This window comes from Bos mutus, chromosome 16 (assembly GCF_027580195.1).
Source record: "Bos mutus isolate GX-2022 chromosome 16, NWIPB_WYAK_1.1, whole genome shotgun sequence".
In the NCBI taxonomy this organism is placed as follows: Eukaryota; Metazoa; Chordata; class Mammalia; order Artiodactyla; family Bovidae; genus Bos; species Bos mutus.
The window spans coordinates 76,750,397-76,772,336 of NC_091632.1; the positions used below are offsets into that span (position 1 = coordinate 76,750,397).

Genomic DNA, 21,940 nt, shown 5'->3' on the forward strand with positions numbered 1-21,940 from the left:
ACTTTATGGTCTCTCATTTGGTCAGTGATATACAAAATTAAGCTTGCAAGTCTAGACTCTTCTGATTTGATAAAATGACTGATTCTGCATAGTTCAAACTGATTGACTCTATAGGAAAATCTAAAAACTAGGAGATGATTAAAGTCTCATATAACCTAAATTCTTATAACTTATCATATGATTTTGAGCTGATTTGGGGGAGGCGAGTTGACTTTTAAGGTTGAAATACCTGTTCATATACTAGATTGTTTCTAGAGGCACATTTTTAAAAAATTTGCTATATTCATTGATATTTATTGTATTCTAGAAGTTTTGTGAAAGTGTAAATGTACTTGGAAGAAGTCCAGGATATAGAAAATAAAGACTTTTTTTTTTTTTTAGTGCCTCTGGTTGGTACCAAGAGTTCATAGCATTATTGTAGAAAAAGGGTCTTTTCTTTAATTCACATTAACTTTTGGAAATAATACGTACAAACCAAGAGCTCTAGGTACCAGAGACCCTAAACACCCTAAGATTGTTTCAACCTCTGTTACTGTGATGCCCTGAAACGGTCTCCAGAAAATAAATGGGCCCCTGGCATCTATTTCCAACATTTAGCTACCAAAATAGCAAACAATACTAGAGATAAAATACATGTGGGTGATGTCAGTATCTATGAGTATGTTTAAATAATTTTATATTTTGGGTTAGTGAGAAAACTTGAAGAAAGTTCCTATAAAATATATTGCTCAAGTAATATCACTTGTCAGTTACATTTATGCCTAGCAAATACACAACATACATACATAAATAAAAATCTAACAATTTAATACTAGAAGTATAAAATATAAGACACAATAATAAGGTAATAAAAGAAATGTACAAAATATATAACAAATAATGTTTAAATCAAAACTGAAACCTAAAGCTATGCTCAGTTAGAGATGAAGAGACCTAGTTTGTTAAATAGTCCACAAATTTTTTTTGTTAACTAATAATTTGCTTCAAATAAATAAAAGAAATGTAGATAAATTATAGATGGAAATTAATACACAAAAATAAAGCAAATAAAATCTGTAAAATGGATTAAATAATTCAGGAACCGATAGCTTTAAAAAAGATGAAATGATTACTGATAAATCTATACAACGTTGAAAAGAGAAAAAGAATAACTAAAATGGAATAGCTAAAATGTATGTGTGCAACTGTGGGTGTGCATGTGTTTGTATGTGTATGACTAGATGTGTGATGGTGAGTCAATGAATTTGAAAGCCTTATAAGAAATTATACTCAAGCAGAGCCAGAATTTCATAAAATTAATCTAATTAAGTACAGATAACTTAATGACTCAATATTCAGAGTAAATAGTCATCAAATCAAAAATTAAGAAAACAAAAGCACCAAATAATAGTTTCTGAAAGTTAGTAAAATTCAAATTAAGTTTATGGACTCTTCCTTATTTCTATGATAAATAACAATTTTTATTTTATAAAGCAGACACATCATGGAAAAATATAGGCTGCATTAAGTTTCAGTTCAGTTCAGCCACTCAGCTGTGTCCAACCCTTTGGAACCCAGTGGACTTCAACATGCCAGGCTTTCCTGTCCATCACCAACACTTGGAGCTTGCTCAAACTCATGTCCATGGAGTCAGTGCTGTCATCCAAGCATTTCATCCTCTGTCATCCCCTACTCCTCCTGCCTTCAATCTTTCCCAACATCAGGGTCTTTTCCATACAGTCAGTTCTTTGCATCAGGTGGCCAAAGTATTGGAGTTTCAGCTTCAGCATCAGTCCCAATGAATATTCAGGATTAATTTTCTTTAGGGTTGACTCGTTTGATCTCCTTGCAGTCCAAGGGACTCCCAAGAGTCTTCTCCAACATGACAGTTCAAAAGCATCAATTTTTTGGTGCTCAGCTTTTTTATGGTCCAACTCTCACATCCATACCTGACTACTAGAAAAAACATAGCGTTGACTAGATGGACCTTTGTTGGCAAAGTAATGTCTCTGCTTTTTAATATGCTATCTAGGTTGGTCATAGGTTTTCTTCCAAGAAGCAAGTGTCTTAATTTCATGGCTTCAGTCACCATCTGCAGTGACGGAGCCCAAGAAAGTAAAGTCTGTCACAGTTTCCAATGTTTCCCCATCTATTTTTCATGATGTGATAGGACCAGATGACATGATCTTCTTTTTTTGAATGTTGAGTTTTAAACCAGCTTTTTCCCCTCATTTTTCCCTTTCATCAAGAGATTCTTTAGTTCTTTGCTTTCTGCCATAAGGGCAATGTCATCTGCATATCTGAGGTTATTGATATTTCTATGGACAATCTTGATTCCAGCTTGTGCTTCATTCAGCCTGGCATTTCACATGATGTAATCTTCATATAAGTTAAATGAGCAGGGTGACAATATACATCATTGACATACTCCTTTCCCAATTTGGAACCAGGCTGTTTTTCCATGTCCGGTTCTACCTGTTGCTTCTTGACGTGCATACAGATTTCTCAGGAGGCAGGTAAGGTGGTCTGATTTTCCCATCTTTTGAAGAATTTTCCACAGTTTGTTGTGATCCACGCAGTCAAAGGCTTTGGCATAGCCAATAAAGCAGAAGTAGATGTTTTTCTGGAACTCTATTGCTTTCTCTATGGTCCAGTGGATGTTAGCAATTTGATCTCTGGTTTTTCTGCCTTTTCTAAGTCCAGCTTGAACATTTGGAAAATCTCAGTTTACAGAATATTAAAGCCTAGCTTGGAGAATTTTGACATTACTTTGCTAGCATGTGAGATTAGTGCAATTGTGCGATAGTTTGAATATTCTTTGCCATTGCCTTTCTTTGGGACTGGAATGAAACCTCACCTTTTCCAGTCTTGTCACTGCTGAGTTTTGCAAATTTTCTGGCATATTGAGTGCAACACTTTCACAGCACCATCTTCTAGGATTTGAAACAGTTTAGCTTGAATTCCATAACCGCCACTAGCTTTGTTCATAGTGATATTTCCTAAGGCCCACTTGACTTTGCACTCCAGGATGTCTGGCTCTAGGTGAGTGATCACATCATCATGGTTATCTGGGTCATGAAGATATTTTTTGTATAGTATTTCTGTGCATTCTTGCCACCTCTTCTTAATATCTTCTGCTTCTGTTAGGTCCATACTGTTTCTATCATTTATTGTGCCCATCTTTGCATGAAATATTCCCTTCGTAACTCTAATTTTCTTGAAAAGATCTCTAGTCTTTCCCATTCTATTGTTTCCCTCTATTTCTTTGCATTGATCACTGAGGAAGTCTTTCCTATCTCTCCTTATTCTTTGAAACTCTTCATTCAGATGGGTATATCTTTCCTTTTCTCCTCTGCCTTTAGATTCTCTTTTCTCAGATATTTTTTAAGGCCTCCTCAGACAACCATTTTGACTTTTTGCATTTCTTTTTCTTGTGGATTGTCTTAATCACTGCCTCCTATACAATATCCTGAACCTCCATCCATAGGTCTTCAGGCACTCTGTCTATCAGATCTAATCCCTTGAATCTGTTTGTCACTTCCACTGTGTTATCTCCAAGGGATTTGATTTAGGTCATACATGAATAATCTAGTGTTTTCCCCTACTTTCTTCAATTTAAGTCTGAAATTTGCAGTAAGGAGTTCATGATTTGAGTCAGAGTCAGCCCCTGGTCTTGTTTTTGCTGACAGCATAGAGCTTCTCCATCTTTGACTGCTAATAATATAATCAATCTGATTTTGTTATTAACCATCTGGTGATGTCCATGTGTAGAGTTGTCTCTTGTGTGAAGAGGGTGCTTGCTGTGACCAGTGCATTCTCTTGGCAAAATTCTGTTAGCCTTTGACCTGCTTCATTTTGTACTCCAAGGCCAAACATGCCTGTTACACCAGGTATGCCTTATATTTCTACTTTTGCATTCCAGGCCCTGATGATGAAAAGGACATCTTATTTTTGGTTTTAGTTATAGAAGATCTTGCAGGTCATCATAGAACCGTTCAACTTCAGCTTCTTTGGCATTTATGGTTTTGCCATAGACTTGGATTAGTGTGATATTTAATGGTTTGCTTTGGAACCGAACAGAGATCATTCTGTAATTTTTGTGATTGCACCCAAGTTCTGCACTTTGAACTCTTTTGTTGACTATGAGGGCTACTCCATTTCTTCTAAGGGATTCTTGCCCACTGTAATAGATATAATGGTTATCTCAACTAAATTTGTTTTTCCAGTGCATTTTACTTCACTGATTCCTAAAATATTGATATTCACTCTCACCATCTCCTGTTTGACCACTTCCAATATACCTTGATTTATGGACCTCACATTTCAGGTACCTATGCCATGTTGTTCTTTGCAGCATTAATTTTAAGCAATCTTAATTCTAAGCTGAATAACTCTAAAATAATTAAGCTAAGTCATATTTATGAATATAGATATTGTCTTACAAAATATTAGCAAGCAAATTTCAGATGGCTATAAGAGAATTATGACCTATATTCAAATTTTCTTTAAAATGGAATAAATTTTGATGTTAATACTGTTCATAATTCCAATAAGTTAAAGCTATACATTTGGATTTAAACTTTCATGAAAAAAAAATTACACAAAATTTCACTTGATTAAATCAACCAACCAACCTCTTAAAAGTTTTTAATTATATTAATAAGGAATTTATGTATGGCATACATATTAACCATAAAGATATACATATTATCCATACCAGGACTAAGAAAAAATGCATACAAATGCCACAGACTGACTTACACAAGAGAAATGTGTTTTCTCATAATTCTGGAAGCTGGAAATCTAAGATCGAGGTGCTGGCAATATTGATTTCTGATACAACTTCTCCCCTTGGCTTAAAGATACTTTTTACTGTAATGACATATAGCCTTTGCTCAGTGTGTGCTCATGATGTCTCTCTCCCTCTTCTTATATGACACCAATGCTATTAGATTAGGGGCTCCACCCTTTGACCTCTTTCATTTAATTACTACCTTCAAGGCGTTATGTCCAAATACAATCATAATGGGAGACAGGGCTTCAGCATATAAATTTTTGTTTTGGGCACACTCTCTACAAAATGTTCAGCCACAGCACTTTTATTTCATTTGGTTTGCTTGTATTTAAAATACTAAGAAATGTAACAGAAAAAAATGTTTATTTTTATCACTCAAAAAATATTTATATTTTCAAACAATTGATATGGATAAAATATAAAGTATTGACTGAAGGGAATTTCAAAATTCAAAACTCAAAAGTTGCAATTCTTGAGTATCTTTTTGTTATTAGATACATATACACTTGTCATATATTTTTGATAAATTGACACCTTTATAAATGTATGATGTTCTTCTTTGTCCCTTGTAGTATTATTTGACTTAAATTCTACTTCTTATGATACTGGTATAGCCTGTCTGGCTCTCATTTAGTTACTATATGTATGTAATATTGTTTTTCAACCTTTCACTTTCCATTTATTTTGTGTCTTTAAATAAAATATGGGTCATTTGAACACAGAAAATAGTCAGGTCATGCTTATTTTGTTTTTTAATCCATTTCAGTAATCTCGGCCTATATTGGAGATTTTTATCCTTTACATTTAATCACTGATATGGAAATACTTCTGCCATTTTGCTATTGGTTTTCTATATATATCATATAATTTGTTGCTTTCCAATTCCTAAATTATTTTCTCCTTTTGTGTTTATTTGTGTAGTGTACAATTTTGTTTTTCATTTCCTTTCATATATATATTAAAATTATTTTCTAGTGGCTATGTTAGAGATTACAGTTATCTTCTTACATTTATAATAAATTATTTGGTTTAATAGCACCCTAGCTTCAGTGGTATATGAAAACTGAACTCTTATACAAATGCATGATTCTTGACTTTTTTTTTGTCATCATGAATTACATATTTATACATTATATACCCATTAAAATAAGTTTATATCTATTTTATCCATTGGTCCTTTAAATCATATAGGTACAAGTGGAGCGATTTTAAACAAGAAATATTATAATGATTGATTTTGACTTAGTTACGTAATTTTCTCTGCCAGTATTCTTTACTTCTTTGTATGGCTTCAAGTTACCATAAAGTGTACTTGTACTTATACCCTAAAGGCTCCCTTTTGCATTCTTGTATGATAGGTCTGCTGCTGCTGCTGCTGCTAAGTCGCTTCAGTTGTGTCCGACTCTGTGCAACCCCATAGACAGCAGCCCACATGATAGGTCTACAAACAACTAATTCTTTAAACTTTTGTTATCTGGAATTTTTTTTTAATTGAAATGATGTCTGAGGAGGGCTTACAAAAAGTGGAGAAAAGAAGAGAGGGTAAAGGTAAAGGATAAAAAGAAAGATATACCCATCTGAATGTAGAGTTTCAAAGAACAGCAAGGAGAGAGAAGAAAGATCAATTCCTCAGTGATCAATGCAAAGAAATAGAGGGAAAAAAATAGAATGGGAAAGAGTAGAGATCTCTCAAGAAAATCAGAGATACCAAGGGAACATTTCATACAAAGATGGGCACAATAAAGGACAGAAACGGTATGGACCTAACAGAAGCAGAAAGTATCAAGAAGAGGTGGCAAGAATATAGAAGGACTGTACAAAAAGATCTTAATGACCGAGATAACCATGATGGTGTGATCACTCACCTACAGCCAGACATCCTGGAGTCAGAAGTCAGCTGGGCCTTAAGAAGTGGCTAGTGGAGGTGATGGAATTTGAGCTGAGCTATTTCAAGTCCTAAAAGATGATGCTGTGAAAGGGCTGCACTCAATATGCCAGCAAATTTGGAAAACTCAGCAGTGGCCACAGGACTAGAAAAGGTCAGTTTTCATTCCAACCCCAAAGACAGGCAATGCCAATGAATGTTCAAACTACTGCACAATTGTACTCATCTCCCAAGCTAGGAAACTAGTGTTCAAAATTCTCCAAGCAAGGCTTCAACAGTTCATGAACTGAGAAATTCCAGATATTCAAGCTGGATTTAGAAAAGGCAGAGGAACCAGAAATCAAATCACCACATCTGTTAGATCATAGACAAAGCAAGAGAGTTCCAGAAAAACATCTATTTCTGCTTTATCGACTCTGCCAAAGCCTTTGACTGCATGGATCACAATAAACTGTGGAAAATTCTTCAAGAGATAGGAATACCAGACCACTTTGCCTGCCTCCTGAGAAATCTGTATCCAGGTCGAGAAGCAACAGTTAGAACTGGACATAGAACAACAGACTGGTTCAAAATTGGGAAAAAAGTATGTCACCCCACATATTTAACTATACACAGAGTGCATCATGCGAAATGCTGGGCTGGATGCAGCACAAGCTGGACTCAAGATTGCTGGGGGAAATATCAGTAACCTCAGATATGCAGATATGACACCACCCTTATGACAGAAAGTGAAGAAGAACTAAAGAGCCTCTTGATGAAAGTGAAAGAGGAGAGTGGAAAAGCTGGCTTAAAACTCGACAGTCAAAAAACAAAAATCATGGCATCCAGTCCCATCATTTTATGGCAAATAGATGGGGAAACAGTGACAGACTTTATTTTCTTGGGCTCCAAAATCACTGCAGATGGTGACTAAAGCCATGAAATTAAAAGATTCCTTCTTGCTCCTTGGAAGAAAAGCTATGACCAACCTAGACAGCCTATTAAAAAATAGAGACATTACTTTGCCAACAAAGGTCCATCTAGTCAAAGCTATGGTTTTTCCAGTAATCACATATGGATGTGCGAGTTGGACCATAACAAAAGCTGAACACCGAAGAACTGATGCTTTGAACTGTGATGTTGGAGACGACTCTTAAGAGTCCCTTGGACTGCAAGGAGATCAAGCTAGTTAATTCTAAAGTAAATCAGTCCTGAATATTCTTTGGAAGGATTGATGCTGAAGGTGAATCTACAATACTTTGGCTACCTGATGAGAAGAGCTGACTCTGGAAAAGACCCTGATGCTGGGAAAGATTGAAGGCAGGAGGAGAAGGGAGTGACAGAGGATGAGATGATTGGACGGCATCACCAACTATATGGGCATGAGTTTGAGCAAGCTCCGGGAGTTGGTGTTGCACAGGGAATCCTGCTCTGCTGCAGTCCATGGAGTCACACAGAGTCAGACATAACTGAGTGACTGAATCGAACTATATATATATATATATATATATATATATATATATATATATGAAGTGAAGTGAAGTCGCTCAGTTGTGTCTGACTGATTTGTGACCCCATGGATTGTAGCCCACCAGGCTCCTCGGTCCATGGGATTTTCCAGGCATGATTACCGGATTGGATTGCTGTTTCCTTCTCCAGATGATCTTCCTGACCCAGGATCGAACCCAGAAGCCCATATATATATATATATACACACACATATATATGTATATATATATATTCTTTTTCAGATTATTTTTCACGTTATTGCAAGATATTGAGTATAGTTCCATATGCTATAAACTGTTTTAGTTTCTTGTTGATTTTTAAATTTTGTTCATCAGATGTGGAATTCATTCAGTTATTTTGTTGTTATTGTTAGTTTTCCACAGTTTAGGAATGCCACCCCACAACTTTCTTGGCTCCATAATTTTTGCTAAGAAATTTACACTTAATTTTGGCAACAAATTTTTTAATAATAAGTAGCTTCTCTTCTTTTGATTTCAGGGTGCTCTCTTTTTCTTTAGACAGTTCAATTATCATGTATCTCATTGTGGATACTGTTTTATTAATTTTTCTTGGAAATCATCACGTATCCTCTTTGTGTAAAATCATGTCTTCCATCACATTTGGGAATTTTTCAGCTATTGTATCTTCACATACTCTGTCAGTTTCTCCTCTCCCACTGAGACTCCTACTTTTCATATATCAGTAAATTTGATGATGTCTTATAGGCCTTTTATTGCTCTGTGTGTATGTGTGTGTGTGTTTTTCCTCCATACATCTCACCTTTTTCTTTCTTTCTTTTTTTTTAAATCTCTATTAGTTTTTGTTTCTGCTCCTATGACTGGATAGCTCCAATTGATCTCTCTTATATATAAATTTTTGTGTTACTTAAATCTCCTGTTGAAATTCTCTAGTGATTTTTATTTATTTTACTAAATAATACTTCAAAGTGCTCCAACTATTTTTAAGTTTCCTTCTTGATTTGATATTTATTTGATTACTATAAGCCTTTGACTTTTTCAAGAGTTAAAAAATTCTGATACTTTTTGTTTCCTATTACTTTGTAGAGAGAAAAACCTATGCCACCATTTTGTACATTTTATTCTTTACAGCTGCAGAATTTTGGTTCAGTTCGTTTTTTATAGTTTCTGTGTCTTTATTGATGTCATATGATTCCTGCGGCATTAATTGCATGATATCCTTTAGCTATGTGCATAGTTCCATTTACGTCTGTGACTGACACAGTAGAGACTTAGAGTCCGTTTCTAGTAAATCCAATGTCTATGCTTCCCACAGAGACAATTTTGGTTAAATTTCCTGTGTGTGGGGCATACTTTTTTTTTTTTTACATGCTTCATTATTTTTTTTGTTGAAACCTGAACACTGTAAATAGTATGACTTGTGAATTCTGGAGATTAGATTCTTCTGCCACCTTAAAATTTCTTGTTCTTGCTTTTTCTGCTTTGTAATTGGTTGGATTTTTAGTGAGTTTTCTAGTCTATGATTGTAAAGAATGTATTCATTGATATGTGTGGCCTGCAGTCTCTCTTCTTTTATCTTCTGATTTGACAGATGCCTTTGAATGTTTAGAGACAAAAATAAAACCCCAAATTCTCTTAGTCTTTGCAGATTGGCTCTGTGTTGCAACACTCCTTTAACACTTAGATGGCCAGTTACAGACCTTGCTTAGTTTTCATTTCATTTGTGCAGAGCCTGAGCTAAAAGTTTACGGTCTTCCCAGGTTCTTTTGTTTTTTTGTTTTTAACAAAAACCTTCCCCTGGGTTTGCACTTGGCTTTCCTATGCACTTGGCTTCCTATATTCCCCAATACTCATGTGTTATTTTCAATTCTATAATTCTTCAAAGACCCTTTCTCCACAGATTTTCCTCTCAGGCTTTTGGCAGTCTTTTATTGTCCCTCAAATTGCAATCATGTGCTCTAGGCAGCAGTGGGTTCTTTACTTGCCTTCCATGGTTTTTGAGAAATACCCTCTGTGTAGCCACTTTTCTGCCCTGAGAAAGTTCTTGATCAGGTGAAGCAGAGGCAAGTGCTTTCACCATTCCTACAAGTAAGTGTTAGACTAAAACAGATAAAAATAACTATTTGAGAACAAGATCAGCTTTCCTTCCTCCAGAGTAAGGGACCAGAATGCCAAACTGGAATACTGGTTGTCATTTTAAGACCATCTTGGAGACAGGAGAGAGGTAGGACAAAGGCAAGTACTTCAAAACTCCCCAACTTGGCTGCTATACATCTTTGTTGCTTCCCTGGTGGCTCAGTGGTAAAGAATCTGCCTGCAACTGGAGAGGCAGGTTTGATCCTTCAGATGGAAAGATCCCCTGGAGAAGGAAATGGCAACCCATTCCAGTATTCTTGCCTGGGAAATCTCATGGACAGAGGACCCTGGTGGGCTATAGTCCACAGGGTTGCAAAAGAGTCAGACATTACTTAGTGACTAACAACAAAAATAAGCCTTTGACTTCTTCTTCTTTTTTTTTTTTTTTAAATGGGGCTCCTGGCCCTCTCATTACTTAGTGACTAACAACAAAAATAAGCCTTTGACTTCTTCTTCTTCTTTTTTTTTTTTTTTTTCATTAAGAGTTAAAAAAAAGTAACTGACAGTTTTCATTCACTTTGATTGTGTTTGCAGAGGGACAACCCCTTTGGAACTACCTACTCCTCCATATTCACTCACATCAAACACAAACTGCTAGCATATTTTTACATTAGAAATAAATCTAATATTATTTGAATGAAACTGTAATACATTCTCTAATATTTATGTGAGATGTATGTGTGTGTCTGTTTGTATATGTGTGTTATCAGGTTTCTTTTTCAGTCTTCATTTTCTAATGTATTCCTAGAGAATTATTTTACTTAGACATATTTCTTTCCTGAAAGTAACTATATCAAAGAATAAATAGAATGTCAGATTATATAATTTTTCTTTATTTAATTTTATTAGAGTATAGTTGATTTACAATGTTGTATAAGTTTCTGCTGTACAGCAAAGTGAATCAATTATATATATATATATCCACTTTTTAAAGATAACTTTTCCCATATAGGTCATTACCAAGTATTGAACAGAGTTCCCTGTACTATAGAGTAGGTTCTTATTAGTTGTCAGTTCTATATATAGTAGTGTGTGCATGTCAATCCCAATCTCCCAATTTATCCCTCCTTCTTCCTTTTGCCCTTGGTAATCATATTTGCTTTCTACACCTGTGAATCTCTTTCTGTTTTGTAAACAAATTCATTTGTAACATATTTTTAGATTCTACATATATGTGATATCATAGGACATTTACTTTTCTCTGTCTGACTTATTTCACTCAGTATGACAATCTCTAGATCCCTCCATGTCACTGCAAATGACACTATTTTGTTCTTTTTTATGGCTTAGTAATATGCCATTATATATAACATGTACATCTTTATCCATTCATCCGTCAATGGCCATTTTTGCTGCTTTCATGTTCTGGTTATTGTAAATAGTGCCTCAGTGAACAATTAGGGTACATTTAAATTATTTCTGGAGCAATATATTTATAATCTCACATTTTCACTTGAGCATAGGTTTGTTCAACATAGAACCGAATTTTCATAAAGTTTACTTTGCTTCACATTCTATGCCAAAGTCTAGATAATTAAAATAAAGAAATAGATATAAGAAAAGAGGATGTTCACTTTTTTTTAATTAATTTTATTTTATTTTTTAACTTTACAATATTGTATTGGTTTTGCCATACATCAACATGAATCCACCACAGGTATACCTGTGTTCCCCATCCTGAACCCTCCTCCCTCCTCCCTCCCCATACCATTCATCTGGGTCGTCCCAGTGCACCTGCCCCAAGCATCCAGTATCGTGCGTCGAACCTGGACTTGGTGACTCGTTTCATATATGATAATATACATGTTTCAATGCCATTCTCCCAAATCATCCCACCCACTCCCTCTCCCACAGAGTCTGAAAGACTGTTCTATACATCAGTGTATCTTTTGCTGTCTCGTACACAGGGTTATTGTTACCATCTTTCTAAATTCCATATATATGCATTAGTATACTGTATTGGTGTTTTTCTTTATGGCTTACTTCACTCTGTATAATAGGCTCCAGTTTCATCCACCTCACTAGAACTGATTCAAATGTATTCTTTTTAATGGCTGAGTAAATACTCCATTGTGTATATGTACCACAGCTTTCTTATCCATTCATCTGCTGATGGACATCTAGGTTGCTTCCATGTCCTGGCTATTAACATCTGAGGAATTCCATAATTTGAAATTCTAAGTCCCAGTTTTATTTTCTTGTTTATCTTTCCTGGCTTATTTTCAAATATACCAATTTATTTCTTGCAATTTTCCTAAGGTAGCCAGACTGTTGAGGACAAAATACAAAACTAATACAATTTGTAAAGTTTAAAAATAAAATAAAATTTAAAAAATAAAAAATAAATAAGTAAATATAAAAATATAGAATGTAATAATTTGCAATGTCTATTATTATGAAATTCAAATGTAGAGGGAAAGCACACAAAGAGATTTATTTCCATATAGTATTGTGAGCAATACAGATAGATATATGTACAGGATTCTATGGAACCACAGATCAACACTTTACATAACATGATATTTAAAGCAATAGTGATTAATAGAGTACTTTAAAGGTGATAACTTGGATTATTGAAATGTCCTTATAGGCAATGGCATGAGAAAAGGCATAGAGGTACAAATAAAATTAGTTTTATATAAAAAGAAACTATCATTGAGAGAGAATCAAAAGTGGACCATTGCTAGTGGGTATAAAAAGAATGAGAACTGTATAGATAGTAGAACTTCCCAGATAGCACAGTGGTAAAGAATCTCCCTGCCAATACAGGAGACACAGGAGACTCAAGTTCGATCTCTGGATGGGGAAGATTCTCTGGAGGAGGAAATAGCAACCTGCTCCAGTATTCTTGCCTGGATAACCCCATGGACAGAGGTTCCTGGCAGACTACAGTCCCTGCATTTGCAAAGAGTCAGACACAACTGAGTGACTAAGCATGCATGCTTGTCCTCTAGACAGTTATTATCAGAGGAAAAATAATACTTCAGAAAGATTCTTTATGTTTTCCTAAATCAACCTTGTTTATCTGTTACTTGAAGTGCAGATTCAGAATGGTAATTATTGGAGAAATGAGAACTGAGACATAAAGGTCATTGTCTGCTTTAATTTTAACACGACATGCTCACTAGAGCTCTGGATAAAGATAACTTCCTCATCAGGATTTGCTAGAGAATTACTGCAATTATGTGTCTGAGGAGGCACAATTGAGTGGCAGCTTTGGTCATTGACACAGAGTGAGAGCATGAGAGCTCATTACTGTGTGTTATCATATGTGTGATTCTATCTTTCTTTCCATTTGTTTAAGAAAAAAAAAATGATTCATTTTTACTTTTGGATTTTTACTTTGAGATCTTTGGTATAATTTCACTTAAATTTCCCCTTTAAATTACTGAAGATAACACAGGAGTAAAATACAATATTGAATGTGTATAAGAGGACAAAAAGACGTATAATGAAAAATAAAACATTTTATCAACTACATTTCTTATAATAACTTACAATTAAGAATAATACCTTTATCTTATAATTATTCCTGGTGATTTTCATTCTATTTCTTGTGGATATTCTATATTTTGAACCATGTATGTGAGAATAAAAAAGTACATGACTGGCTGGCCAGCAGGTAAGAATTTGCTGAGACAAGGCATACAATCCACAGCCATCCATTCAGGCCATATTGCCTCTTGACCCCAGTGCCCCAGTAGTGTTTTGGTAGCCACAGAGGGGCCAGGGTGGTCTTGGCCTTTCTTCTAGCACCACCAGCCAGAGGTAAGAGGGTTTTGACACTTGGAAATCTGAGCTGAGCTGAAGGGGAGGGAAGTCTGTGGCGATGGAGTCTAGTCTGGGCAGAGTAGTTTCTTAAAGAATGGTCTTGGCATACTTTCTTGGTAAAACTTTCAGGCCTCACTGGCCATTGGAAGATTTTTTGGACCCAAGTTCTGTGCATTTTCTGGGTTCTAGATATAGGGCCCGATTTCATTCATTTTGAAGGGGGTTTACTCTGTTCACGCTCCATTTCATAGATTCAAATGGTCAGAAGAGTCAAATCTCTTTGTGATTTCTGACCTAAGCAAGAACCAAAAAACACATTTCAATGCGCCTTCCCACATTCACAGGAAAATTATGTCTTCTCCTCTTTCTAAAGAGCTGAGACAGAAGTACAAGGTTCAATCCTTGCCCATCTAAAAGGATAGTGAAGTTCAGAAAGTACAAGTTGTAGAAGGGCACTACAAATGGCAGCAAATTAGCAAAGCAGTCCAGGTTTACACAAAGAAATGTGTCAACTACACTGAAGAAATGCAGCAGGAGAAGGCTAATGGTACAACTCTCTATGTGGGCATTCACCCCAGCAAGGTGGTTAACACTAGACTAAAACCAAAGACTGCATAAAGATCCTGGAAGGGAGAGCCAAATCTGACCAAGTAGGAAAAGAAAAGGGCAAATATAAGGAAGAAACAATTAAGAAGATGCAGGAATAAAGTCATCCTGTCAACAGCTTTCATTAAAAACTGTTAAAATTATTTAAAAACATACATGACCGTCCTTTTCATTAGAAATAATTAAATTTTAGTTCAGTTCAGTCACTCAGTCATATGCAACTATTTGCATCATAATGGATGGCAGCACGCCAGGCTTCCCTGTCCATCACCAACGACTGGAGCTTTCTCAGACTCATGTCCATTGAGTTAGTAATGCCATCCAACATCTCATCCTCTGTTGTCCCCTTCTCTACCTGCCTTAAATCTTTCCCAGCATCAGTGTGTTTTCCGAAGAGTCAGATCTTTGCGTTAGGGGGCCAAAGCATTGGAGCTTCAGCTTCAGCATCAGTCCTTCCAGTGAATATTCAGGACTGATTTCCTTTAGGATGGACTGGTTAGATCTTCTTGCAGTCCAAGGGACTCCCAAGACTCTTCAACAACACAGTTCAAAAGCATCAATTTTTTGGATTTCTTTATGGTCCAACTCTCACATCCATACATGACTATGGTAAAAACCATAGCTTTGACTAAACAGACATTTCTTGGCAAAATAATGTCTCTGCTTTTTAATAAGGTGTTGAGGCTGGTCATAACTTTTCTTTCAAGGAACAAGCACCTTTAATTTGATGGCTGCAGTCACCATTTGCAGTGACTTTGGAGCCAAAAAATAAATAAATAAATAAAGTCTCTCACTGTTTCCATTGTTTCTCCATCTATTTGCCATGAAGTGAGGGACCAGATACCATAATTTAGTTTTCTGAATATTGAGTTTTAAGCCAACTTTTTCACTCTCCTCTTTCACTTTCATCAAGAAGCTCTTTAGTTCTTCTTCACTTTCTGTCATAAGGGTGGTGTCATCTGCATATCTGAGGTTATTGATATTTCTCCTGGCAATCTTGATTCCAGCTTGTACTTCCTCCAGCCCGGCATTTCACATGATGTAATCTGCATATAAGTTAAATAAGCAGGGTGACAATATACAGCCTTGATATACTCCTTTTCCTATTAGGAACCAGTCTGTTGTTCCATGATCAGTTTTATCTGTTGCTTCTTGACCTGCATACAGATTTCTCAGGAGACAGGTAAGGTGGTCTGATATTCCCATTTCTTGGAGAATTTTCCAGTTTGTTGTGATCCACCCAGTCAAAGGCTTTGGTATAGTCAATAAAGCAGAAATAGATGATTTTCTGGAACTCTTTCTTTGCCTGTGATCCAGAAGTTGTTGGCAATTTGACATCTGGTTCCTCTGCCTTTTCTAAATCTACCTTGAACATCTGGAAGTGCACAATTCACGTACTGTTGAAGCCTGGCTTGGAGAATTTTGAGCATTACTTTGATAGCATGTGAGATGAGTGCAATTGTGTGGTAGTTTGAGCATTCTTTGGCATTGCCTTTCTTTGGGATTGGAATGAAAACTGACCTTTTCCAGCTCTGTGGCCACTGCTGATTGGCCACAATTTGCTGGCATATTGAGTGCAGCACTTTTACAGCATCATCTTTTAGGATTTGAAATAGTTCAACTGGAATTCCATCACCTCCACTAGTTTTGTTTGTACTGATGCTTCTTAAGGCCCATTTGACTTTGCATTCCAGGATGTCTGATTGTAGATGAGTGATCACTCCATCATGGTTGTCTGGGTCATTAAGATATTTTTTGTATAGTTCTTCTCTATTCTTGCCACCATTTCTTAATATCTTCTGCTTCTGTCATTTCCATACTGTTTCTGTCCTTTATTGTGCCCATCTTTGCATGAAATGTTCCCTTGCTATCTCTAATTTTCTTGAAGAGATCTTTAGTCTTTCCCATTCTAGTTTTTTTCTTTTTTTCTTGCATTGATCACTGAGGAAGGCTTTTTTTTTTTTTTTTTTTAATCTCTCCTTGCTATTCTTTGGAACTCTGCTCTCAAATAGGTATGTCTTTCCTTTTCTCCTTTGCCTTCACTTCTCTTCTTTTGTCAGTTATTTGTAAGGCCTCCTCAGACAACCATTTTGCCTTTTTACATTTTTCACTCCTTGGAGATGGTCTTGATCACTGCATCTGGTACGATATCTGAAACTCCATCCATAGTTCTTCAGGCAGTCTGTCTATGAGATCTAGTCCTTTGAATCTGTCACTTTCACTGTATAATCATAAGGGATTTGATGTGGGTCATATCTTAATGGTCTAGTGGTTTTCCCTACTTTCTTCAATTTCAGTCTGTATTTTGCAATAAGGAGTTCATGATCTGAGTTACAGTCAGCCCATGGTCTTTTTTTTTTTTTTTCCTGACTATATAGAGCTTCTCCACCTTTGGCTGCAAATAATGTGATCAATCTGATTTCAGTATTGACCCTCTGGTGATGTCCACGTGTAAAGTCTTCTCTCATGATGTTGGAAGAGTATGTTTACTATGACCAGATCATTCTCTTGGCAATACTCTGTTAATATTTGCCCTGTTTCATTTTGTTCTCCAAGGCCAAATTTGTCTGTTACTCCAGGTATCTCTTGACTTCCTACATTTGCATTCGAATCCCCTATAATGAACAAGATGTGTGTGTGTGTGTGTGTGTGTGTGTGTGTTAGTTCTAGAAGGTCTTGTAGGTATTCATAGAACCATTAAAATTCAGCTTTTTCAGCATTACTGGTTGGAGCATAGATTTGGATTACTGTTATATGAATGGTTTGCCTTGGAAACAGTGATCATTCTGTCACTTTTGAGATTGCATCCAAGTATTGCATTTCAGACTCTTTTGTTGACTATGAGGGCTACTCCATTTCTCCTAAGGGATTTTTGCCCACAGTAGTAGATACAATGGTCATCTGAGTTAAAGTGACCCATCCCAGTCCATTTTAGCTCACTGCTTCCTTAAATGTCATTGTTTACTCTTGCCATCTCTTGTTTGACCACTTTCAACATACCTTGATTCATGGGCCTAACATTCCAGGTTTCTATGCAATATTGTTCTTTACAGTACTGGACTTTACTTCCATCACCAGTCACATCCACAACTGGGTGTTGTTTTGCTTTGGCTCCATCTCTTCATTCTTTCTGGAGTTATTTCTCCACTGATCTCTATTAGCATATTGGGCACCTACTGACCTAGGGAGTTCATCTTTCAGTATCCTATCTTTTTGCCATTTCATACTGTTCATGGGGTTCTCAAGGAAAGAATACTGAAGTGGTTTGCCATTCCTTTCTCCAGTGGATCATGTTATTTCAGAACTCTCCACCATGACCTGTATGTCTTGGGTCGCCCTACAGAGCATGTCTCATTGTTTCATTGAGTTAGACAAGGCTGAGGTCCAGCCTTGTGATCAGTTTGATTAGTTTTCTGTGATTGTGGTTTTCATTCTGTCAGAATTAAATTTTAACAACCTCAAAATTTTTTGTTTGAATCAAAAAGGACAAAATGGATAAATAATTTATATATCTCAAAGTAAGACCTGAGGACAATTCTATTAATATATTCCATATAAACATGGAATACAAATAAAATATGATTATAATATTTGGATTATATCCACAGTATTTATGATTTGGGGGAAAATATGCAATGTATTCTAAAGTATATAGTACATTCTATCAGTACCTATAATCTTAGTGCGAGGAGAAATTCCTCATGATTATTTTGTTTTTACATTTTGTTCTACTGTTCTTTCAATACTTGATATGTTCTTCATCCACTCCTAAAATCTTATAGCCCTTCGTTTCTCATTTAATCTTGTCTTCTGCTTTTCACCAAATCCTGTCATGTTCAAATTTTCAGTTATTCCTCAGCATGTGTAGCCTCCTCTTTTTTTTTTTTTATCCTAGAGACAGCATTTCACAAATATCAATACTATAAATTTGAAGATTTGGTAGTTCTAATCTGTCACATTTTTATGTACTGGCATGTGTTCTCAAGTTATTCCATGCTGTATCTTGTCTAAATTTGTTAGCTTCTGTATGTGTTAGAATTATGTTAAGTAAATGGATCCAAAAACAACAAAAAATTATCTTAAAAAATAGGTTTACTTTGACTCAGAAGAGGGACAGTCTAGAGTGATGACTGAAGCTGTGACTGGTCAGTGTTTCATCTTCAAGCTCTTCTCATAGTTTTATGTTGTCATGTACAACACTGGCTTTATGCTCTAATTCTACTAATAATTATGGGATATTTATTGGGTTGAGATGGGCCCAAGTTTTTCATTCATGGTTTTTAACACTATTTGTCTTGTTGCATTTAGATTGCTATAACAAAATATTGTAAACTGTGTGAATTATAAACAACAGAAATTTATTTCTCATAGTTCTGGAAGTTGAAAATCCAAGAACAAGATGGGGATATTTGATAAAATCTACTTCCTGGTTCATACAAGTATGGCAGCTTCCTGCTGTGTCTTGACATGGAAGGAGGGGAAATGGAGCTTTCCTGAGCTTTCTGATAAGGACATCATCGAAATGTGCTAATCATTTTCCAAAGACTTTGCCTCCTAATTCTATGACCTTAAAGGGTAAGATTTTAGCCTGTGAATTTTGGGGGTACATAAATATTCAGACCCTAGCACTATTAATTATTTTAGTATGGAGGAAAGTTTCTTATATCTCATTTACTGTGTTCAACTATATCTATTCATGGACCAGTCTCCGCTGACTGAAGAATATTATTGAAGAATAATAGTAGGCCCACATTCTTCACAAAATACAAAACAGAACAAAAAACAAGAAAATAAAAAGAAAGACCTGTCAAGGGATAAATGTCCCTAAGCATCAAAGACCAAACAGATTCTTCAGACACCTGATGTGAAGAGCCAACTCATTGAAAAAGACCCTGATACCGGCAAAGATTGAAGGCAGGAGTAGAAGAGAATAACAGAGGATGAGATGGTTGGATGGCATTACCAACTCAATGGATATGAAGTTCAGCAAACTCTGGGAAATAATGAAGGACAGGGAAGCCTGGCTTGCTGCAGACCATGTGGTCACAAAGAGTTAGACATGTTTAGTGACAAAAACAACAGGATGGTGTAAATTTAGGTAATCATCTACAATGTTCTCTTCCACTGCCTCAAATACCAGAGCTGGTTAAGGTGATATGTTGAGCTTTCTTCTAGCTTTACGTTTCCTAATCTTTGAGATACAGTATATATTGCCCAGATAAAACTGCTGAGTTTTGCCAATTCAACATAACATCAACGACCAAAAATTTTTTTGAAAATTAAAAGCATGTAATTATTTAAATGGTAATGATATTTACATTAGAAATACATTATTACAGTAGGCTGTATGTTACAATGGATTGGAAGAGATGTAATTGCTGAACTTTGCCTAAAGCACTATAGAAACTGAATTTGGAAGGGAAACTGCTTTTCTGGAAAAATGACAGAATGAACTTCAGACTATTTCTTGGCTAAAAATAAACCTGATGTAAATGAACACCAGTGGAGAAGGAAATGGCTACCCACTCCAGGGTTCTTACCTGGAAAATCCCATGGACAGAGGAGCCTGGAGAGCTACAGTCCATGGGGTCTCAAAAAGTGAGACATGACTTGGCGAATGAGCATGCAGCATGAATGAACAGCAAAAACAAAAAGCCAATGCACGATGCTGGATGCTTGGGGCTGGTGCACTGGGACGACCCAGAGGGATGGTATGGGGAGGGGGGAGGGAGGAGGGTTCAGGATGGGGAACACATGTATACCTGAATATAATTAAAAAAAAAAAAAAGCCAAATGATTTTATGTTCTTACTTAAATATGCCTCATTTAGAGCCTGGTTCCTTTATGATTATATTACCTTAATGATTACATACAAATTAAAGACTGCTCCTTACCTGGTCTTTATTTATCATTAGGGAATTGTGCTGTTTCAGCCTGTTTTATCAGGTGGATGATGGTGCTAGGAGTTGAGGGAGCAGCTTGAACATTCTGGATATATAGAGAAAAAAGAACTGAAAGAGAGCAGGAAGACAACATACTATGTTAAAATGAGAATTAAGAATTTTAGGAGGGTTGTGCAAAACTTTATTTAAAAACCAAAATTTGATAATGTAGCTATTATCATACTATTTTGAGTAACCATGAAGATAATATTTAATATAGTCTCTTTAGTTTGATTGCTCTTCCTAAGTATGCATTGTTGTTCAGTAGCTCAGTCATATCTGACCCTGTGGCCCAATAGATTGCAGCATTCCAGACTTCCCTGCCTTTCACCATCTTCTGGAGCTTGTTCAAACTCACATCCATTGAGTCAATGATGCCATACAACCATCTCATCCTCTGTCATCCCCTTTTCCTCCTGCCTTCAATTTTTCCCAGAATCAGGGGCTTTTCTAATGAGTCAGCTCTTTGCATTAGTTGGCCAAAGTATTGGAGTTTCAGCTTCAGCATCAGTCCTTCCAAAGAATATTCAGGATTGATTTCCTTTAGGACTGACTGGTTTGATCTCCTTGTAGTCCAAAAGACTCGGAATCGTGTTCTCCAACACCACAGTTCAAAAACATAAATTCTTCAGTGCTCAGCCTTTTTTATGGTCCATTTCTCACATCTGTACCTGACTACTGGAAAAACCATTGCTTTGACTATATGGACTTTTGTCAGTAAAGTGATAGCTCTGCTTTTTAATATGCTATCTAGCATATTATTTTGCCATAACTTTCCTTCCAAGAAGCAAGCATCTTTTAATTTCATGGCTTCAGTCACCATCCACAGTGATCTTAGAGCCCAAGAAGAGAAAATCTGTCACTGGTTTTACTTTTTCCCCTTCTATTTGCCGTGCATTGCTGTGACCCGTTGTCACCATTTTAGTTTTTTGAATGCTGAGTTTCAAACAAGCTTTTTCACTCTCCTCTTTCACCATTATCCAGAGGCTCCACTAGTTGCAGAAGACATAGTTATTTACATAGAAAATACCAAGGAATCTATCAAAAATAATTCTAGAATCCTTGACAAATAAGTAAGTTAGGCAAGGTTTCAGGACACATAGTCAATAACTAAAAGCAGTTTTTTTCCTATATGCTTAAAAATACAAGGGAAAACCAAATTTGAAAACAAAGCAACTTTGGTCATCATTCACCCTAAAAAATGAAGTATGCAGGGATAAGTATATCCAAACATCTATAGTAGCTGAATGTTAAAAAATATTAATACCTAGTGAAAAACATCCAGGAAAATCTAAGTAAATGGAGAGATATAACATGTTTGTGAATTGGAATATTAAACTAGCAAGTGTCAACTCTCCTT

General features: G+C 35.9%; 1 pseudogene; it reads left to right on the forward strand.

The window, feature by feature from the left end:
- The window catches only part of LOC102271035 (large ribosomal subunit protein uL24-like), a 35,502-nt pseudogene extending 20,763 nt beyond the window's left edge, over nt 1–14,739 (forward strand).
- The last annotated feature ends 7,201 nt before the right edge of the window (nt 14,740–21,940 follow it).